This window comes from Ursus maritimus, unplaced genomic scaffold (genome assembly GCF_017311325.1).
Source record: "Ursus maritimus isolate PB19 unplaced genomic scaffold, ASM1731132v1 scaffold_365, whole genome shotgun sequence".
Taxonomy (NCBI): Eukaryota; Metazoa; Chordata; class Mammalia; order Carnivora; family Ursidae; genus Ursus; species Ursus maritimus.
In genome coordinates this window covers 5,337-12,365 of record NW_024426286.1, presented here as the reverse complement: position 1 = coordinate 12,365, position 7,029 = coordinate 5,337, and the positions used below count along the sequence as shown (strand labels likewise).

Genomic DNA, 7,029 nt, shown 5'->3' with positions numbered 1-7,029 from the left:
TATCCTACTGCCATCTTGTGGTCATAAAGTTTTCTTTCGCCGCCCCAGAAATCTGAATATTCACAACTCATTTCTTCTGGTTTACCTAGAATCCCACTGGATGCTACACAATTAACTCATTTTTATTGTTTTTCAAGTTTATTATTATTTTTTTTTAGAAATCTCTACACCCAACATGGGGCTCAAACTCACGACCCTGAGATCAAGAGTCCCATGCTCTTCCGACTGAGCCAGCCAGGTGCCCCCAATTAACTCATTTTTAGAACAAGGAATTAAAAAAAAAAAGAATTTAGACATGAGGGGCACCTGGCTGGCTCAGTTGGTGGAGCTTCGGACTCTTGATCCTGGGGCCGTTAGTTCAAGCCCCACCTTGGGTGTGGAGCCTACTTTAAAAAAAGAATTTAGACATGAAATGATTGTGGTTTTTAGACAGGAAATGATTGTAGCTTGGACCAGTTATTCTAGTTACCACTAGTTATCTATTGTTAACTAATCATCTAGGTCCCCCTACATATCTATGGTACTAACTCGTTATTCCAAAAGAAAATAAGAGTTTACATTTGAGAAGAATGGCTTTTTTAGCTTCCTGACATCGAGCATTACTAGCTATTTCCAGATATCTCCTGTAAACTAGTTACCTATGAACCACTATTCATTTCAGATTTATGAGTTCTTTCAACATGAAATATAAAGTTAGAAAAACAAGAAATACAGGGGCGCCTGGGTGGCTCAGTCGTTAAGCGTCTGCCATCGGCTCAGGGGCGTGAATCGGCGGCTTCGGGATCGAGCCCCACATCAGGCTCCTCCGCTATGAGCCTGCTTCTTCCCTCTCCCTCCTCCTGCTTGTGTTCCCTCTCTGCTGGCTATCTCTATCACTGTCAAATAAATAAATAAAAATCTTAAAAAAAAAAAAGAAAAACAAGAAATACAGGGGCGTCTGGGTGGCTCAGTCGTTAAGCGTCTGCCATCGGCTCAGGGCGTGATCCCGGAGTCCTGGGATCGAGCCCCGCATCGGGCTCCCTGCTCCACTGGGAGCCTGCTTGTTCCTCTCCCAGTCCCCCTGCTTGTGTTCCTTCTCTCACTGGCTGTCTCTCTCTCTGTCACATAAATAAATAAAATCTTAAAAAAAAAGAAAAGAAAAGAAAAGAAAAACAAGAAATACAAAGCTAGAGTAAGAAGGAAATAGTTTCCAATTCAAGGCTTCAACTCCTTCTACTAATATTCTTTAGGTAGTTAGTTACCTAGGTACCATCATGCATCTGCGCTATTGACTCATTAATCCACCACGAGAAAAAAAGGAATTTGAAGTCTACAAGAACCGACATTTAAGCTCCTAATTTCAACTATTTATTCTAGATATCTCTCCAATATCCACAGTACAGAATCATTATTCCAACAAGATTTAAGACTAATAGGGGTTCCTGGGTGGCTCAGTCGGTTAAGCGTCTGCCTTCAGCTCAGGTCATGATCCCAGGGTCCTGGGACTGAGCCCTGAATCAGGCTCCCCGGTCAGCGGGGAGTCTGCTTCTCCCTCTCCCTCTGCCCCTTCCCTGGCTTGTGCACTTTCTCTCTAAATAAATAAATAAATAAATAAATAAATAAATAAATAGTTTTTTAAAAGAAATAAGACTATTATTATTTTGTCATAAAATACAGATAAAGCAAATTTACCATCTTAACCATTTTTATGGGTGCAGTTTGGCGACATGAAGTGCATTCACATTGTTGTCCAACCATCACCACCATCCATCTCCAGAACTTTTTCATCTTCCCAAACTGAGACTCCATACCCATTAAACAATAGCTCCCCAGTACCACTTCTCCCAGACCCTGGGAAACTACCGTTCTATTTTCTCTTTCTTTCTTTCTTTTGAAGATTTTAAGTAATCTCTACATCCAACATGGGGCTTGAACTCACAACCCCAAGATCAAGAGTTCCATGCCCCACCGACTGAACCAACAGGTGCCCTTACCATTCTACTTTCCCTTCCTTCCTTCCTTCCTTCCTTCCTTCCTTCCTTCCTTCCTTCCTTCCTTTTTAAAGATTTTATTTATTTGAAGAGTGAGAGAGAGAGCGAGCACAAGCAAGTGGGGGGGCAGAGGGAGAAGCAAACTCCCCACTGAGCAAGGAGCCCGATGCGGGGCTTGATCCCGGGACTCTGGGGTCATGACCCGAGACGAAGGCAGACGCCCAACCGACTGAGCCACCCAGGCGCCCCTAATTTCTGTTTCTACAAATTGAACTACTCCAGGTATCACAGATAAATGGAATCATTCAATATTTGTCTTTTCGTGTCTGGTTTATTTCACTTAGCTTGATTCCTTCAAGGTTCATCCATGTTGTAGCATGTGTCAGAATTTCATTCCTTTTTAAGGCTGAATAATATTTTATTGTATGTATATACCACATTTTATTTACCCATTCATCCATCAGCGGACATTTGGGTTGTTTCCATCTTTCAGCTATTGTGAATAATGCTGCTCTGAACAGGTGTATACAGATATCTGTTCAAGTCCCTGCTCTCAGTTCTTTGGGTTGTATACCCAGAAGTGGAATTGCTGGATCATATGGTAATTCTGACTAAGTGTTTGAGGAACTGCCATACCATTTTCCACAGTGACTACACCATTTACATCCCCACCAGTAATGCACAGGGTTCCAACTTCTCCACATCCTTACCAACACCTCTTATTTTCTATTTTGTGGATAATAGTCATCCTCCTGGGTGTGAAACAGTATCTCATTGTGGTTTTTATTTTTTTTAAGATTTTATTTATTTATTTGACAGAGAGAGAGAGACAGCCAGCGAGAGAGGGAACACAAGCAGGGGGAGTGGGAGAGGGAGAAGCAGGCTCCCAGCGGAGCGGGGACTGAGAGCTGGACCCCGGATCGCCATGCCCTGAGCTGAAGCAGCGCTTCGCTAGCCACCCAGGTGCCCCTCATTGTGGTTCTGATTAAGACTAATACGTAAGAAAAATATGTTTTTAGCCTTTTGGCTTCAAATATTTATTCTGCTTTTATATGGTTAATTCTATTTAAATCTCTCCGTGTAACTGTCATTATCTACATTATTCACTGAATATTTAAAAAAATAAGAATTGTGGGGTACCTGGGTGGCTCAGTCGTTAAGCGTCTGCCTTCGGCTCTGGTCATGATCCCAGGGCCCCGGGCTCGAGTCCCACATTGGGCTCCTTGCTTGGCAGGGAGCCTGCTTCTCCCTCTGCCTCTGCCTGCCACTCCCTCTGCTCTCTCTCATTCTCTCTTTCTGACAAATAAATAAATGAAATCTTTTTTTAAAAAGTAAAAAGAAATCATAGGGACACAGTTAAAAACATGACTTTTATCATTCTCGAAATTCTATGAATTCTTCACCCATCCTTGAGAAACGGGTAAAATTGAAAACCATCAAAATAATTGGACTTCTTAAAAATTGGATTGTATGAATGGAAGGTGTTTATAAGAAGTGATGACTCTGGAGCTTACCATCCCAAAGGACAGCACTGAATAGTTAATCTGTTCCTTGAGGGACTAGGATGCTGATGTCTTTCGGATACGGATCATTACGTGATTGCTGATCTTTCACCAGAGTATAAGTTAGCTTTTCCTCGCACCAGGTCCAGCAAGTTATTGGGCACTGGGTATATACATATATTTTTTTTCCTAACTGTAGTCAGAGGGAAGTAGCAGGGTGCACAGCGGCTGTCATTTAGCGGTATTGGACACTATGCAAAACATCACTTTAAGGGAGAAACAGAGCCCTCAATCTGCCCTGGCTCTTCTTTATTTGATATTTATCAGTGGAGAGCTAGAGCTCTGGAAGACAGTTCTAGACAAAGGGAGATGGAGGAAGACGAAGAGGAGGAGGAGAAACAGGAGAAAGTGGAGGAGAATAAAAAAGTGGGAACATGGGGCACCTGGGTGGCTCAGTCCGTTAAGTATCTGCCTTTGGCTCAGGTGATGATCCTAGGGTCCTGGGATCGAGCACCGCCTGGGGCTCCCTGCTCTGCTGGGAGGCTGCTTCTTCCTCTCCCACTCCCCCTGCTTGTGTTCGCTCTCTCGCTGGCTGTCTCTCTCTGTCAAATAAATAAATAAAATCTTAAAAAAAAAAAAGTGGAATAACAAGTCCAGCACCTGCAGCCCAGAAACACGTGCGCTTTTGCAGAGGACCTGCAGCGGGGGCGCAGAGCGGAGCTCAGCAGGCAGAGGGTGTAAGCCCCACAGTCGCGCCAGCACGTGCAGCGCAAGCATTCTTGGATGCTCAAAACAGTGGACAGGTTTCTCCATTTCTACTCTTGATGTGTCCTTAATACAAATCTGGGTATTTGTTCCTATCAAGGGAGGTTTGGGTTTCTTAGAGCGTGCATCCGAGCACCCACAGTGCTCTGTAAAACCCAACCTCAAGCTGCCGCTCCGGAGCGCCCAGGAGAGCTTGATGGGCTCCACTTTCCGCGCGTATGGCAAAAACCCAGAGCAAGCAGCCCTCTAGCTAATCGTTTCGTCCGGTCACTAGCCCGGTTCGTGGACTCTGGGTGCGAACGGAACCCACAGAGTCCCATCCATTGGTCACTGACTTGCGGGAGGGAGAGTCGTGCTCAGAGCCCACACGGGCGGGGATACCTTCGCTTCAGTGCTGGGGCTGCCACGAAGCCCCCGCAACTTCTCCAGCCCTACCTCTGCGTCCCTCGCCCTGGAGGAGCTTAGGGCGGAGCCCTGCACCGACCCGCGTGCAGCGAGGGCAGGCGGCGAGACGTTCTCCAACGCGTCTCCCAGGGCTCGGGAGAGCTGGGGAAGTTTCCTTCCCCACCTTCCCGCTGGCTGGCACCACCCACCCCCACGCCAAGGCAGTGCCCCGCGGAGTCGGGAGGAGTCGCCCGCGCCCCCCTGGCGGTAGCACCCTTCCGCAAACGCTCCGCCTACTTCGTGGCCACGCCCCGGCCTCGTGCTCGCCCCGACAAGTCCCGCCCACCACACACCTGGCCGTTGGAAGTACGGGATCGACGGCGTCTAAGAGCGCGCGGACGTTGAAGCTGAGGTAGAGGCGTAGTAAACCGCACCCCGCACAGAGACAGGCCCGGACCCGGAGTCTCCGCGGGCCCCGCGCGAGTCTGTGGAGGCGTTCTGGACATGGAGCCTCCGCCCGAGAGCAGCCAAAGAGGCACCGCTTGCCGCAGCCTGGAAGTCGATGAACTTGGAGGAGAACCGTTGGGTGAGTGCGCGAACCGGGACGCGGGTTTGGCGAAGTCTACGAACGGCCTTTCCCGGGGAGGCGAGTGGACGGGACGCCCAGTGGCGCGGCAGATGTCGCCGCTCTCAGGTCGCCGTCCCACGCGCCCTGGGCTCCAGCGCCCTGATCTCTCTTTTCTTTTCCAGATACGAAGCCTGCGGTGGTCTCCGTACGGGAGGAGACGTCGAGAAGGAGCTCTGGCCCGAACCTGAGCAGGAAGCCGCGACAGGAGAAGAAACCCGGTGGCGCGGGAGCAGCGGGCCCCGTGGACGACGAGAACCACGGGCGGCGGCTGCGGGCAGAGCCCGCAGCAGCAGCAGCAGGACGAGGCCCAGGCGGCCGCCGAGGGGCCGCAGCCCCAGGAGCGGCAGCAACGCCTCCACCGCAGCGCGTTCCCCCGGCTAGAACTGAAGGAGCTGGAGAGCGTTTTCCAACGCACTCAATACCCCTACGTGTTCGGGCGGTGAGTGGCTTGCTCTGGCGCCCCCCATCTCTAGGACCCTCGGGGACGCCCTGGGCTCTCTCCCAGGTCTCTCTCCCCGCCTCCAAAGCCAAAGCTACCTAGGGGGCCTCGAGCTCTTTCCAAGGTGGGGACGATGCCCCCGTGGGCATCAAGGTAAATATTTTCATGCAGTATATAAACGAATCGTCAGGAAACTCTCGGGTCGGGCTCCTGTTTTTGTAAATAACATTCTATTGGATCACGATCGCGATCAGGATCAGGAGTGACATCAGGGTGCAAAATGAGGCGCGGTTGTGCGAGTGAAGGGGTGGATCTTGCCTTTATTTAACATTCTGATAATTTGGTGGTCCCGGAATTTTTTGTGCATTAGTCTTGACTTTTAAATACTACATTAAAATTGTTAATCTTGAATTCTGAAGTTTTTCAAGGTACCCTTAAATTGTGTACACAAAGGAAGATTGTCCCTAAAGCAAGCCCGGCCTTGGGTATTAAAGAAATGTGTGCTGGGGAGTTGGGGGGAAATATAAATTTAAAAACAAGCATGAAATGTACATTGTATATCTCATTTCATCCACAACTCCAGATACTAAATATTTGCAATTTTCTTCCCTCAGAAAGAAGCTTTCCATACCCATAGATGTGATGGAAGTCAGTAAACCTGAAAAAAGCGATTCGGCTGGGCAGCCATTCTAAAACCTGCTTCAGGAGTTAAAAGCTTTTGTTCTAGACATTCTCAAGTTGTTTTGGTTGCCTTTTCCATGTTTGGGTAGTAAGTTTTGAATTTTAGGGCTTTGGTGAGTGGATAATGGGATAAGTAAATCCCACTTTATGGAAATTGCCCATTACCGTTAAAGGAAAACAATAAAATAAAAGAGAATTAAACTGCTTGTCTTGTTTCCTGCACAAAATTAAATATAAATAAAGTTCAGCTCTTTCTAACGAGTATCATTCAGGGAGCAATTCTGGGTGGAGTCATGTTGGGGCTGGGTCAAATCTGGGAAGTATGCACATTAACACAAGAAGACCTAGGCTAAGAGAGGATTAGACTATATTGTTATTTTTAATTTTTATTTTTTTAAAGATTTTATTCATTTGAGAGAGAGAGCAGGGGGAGGGGCAGAGGGAAAGGGAGAAGCAGACTTCCCACTGAGTGCCAGAGCCTGATGGGGGGCGGGGGCTTGATCCCAGGATGCTGAGATCATGACCAGAGCTGAAGTCCCATGCCACCCGGGTGCCCCTGTACTGTTATTTTAAATATTTAAAACCAGGCATAAGTTCTTAGCTAAATCCACAAAAAAAGTGGATTTATAAATATTCAGGCCTTGGGGTAAGGGAATTATT

General features: G+C 47.7%; 1 long non-coding RNA gene across 1 annotated transcript; it reads left to right on the top strand.

Moving 5' to 3' along the window:
• Positions 1-5,535: 5,535 nt before the first annotated feature.
• LOC121100371 lies at positions 5,536-6,569 on the top strand. Its single transcript, XR_005832103.1, has 2 exons — positions 5,536-5,688; positions 6,303-6,569. It is a non-coding gene; the product is annotated as an uncharacterized LOC121100371 (long non-coding RNA).
• Positions 6,570-7,029: the final 460 nt, after the last annotated feature.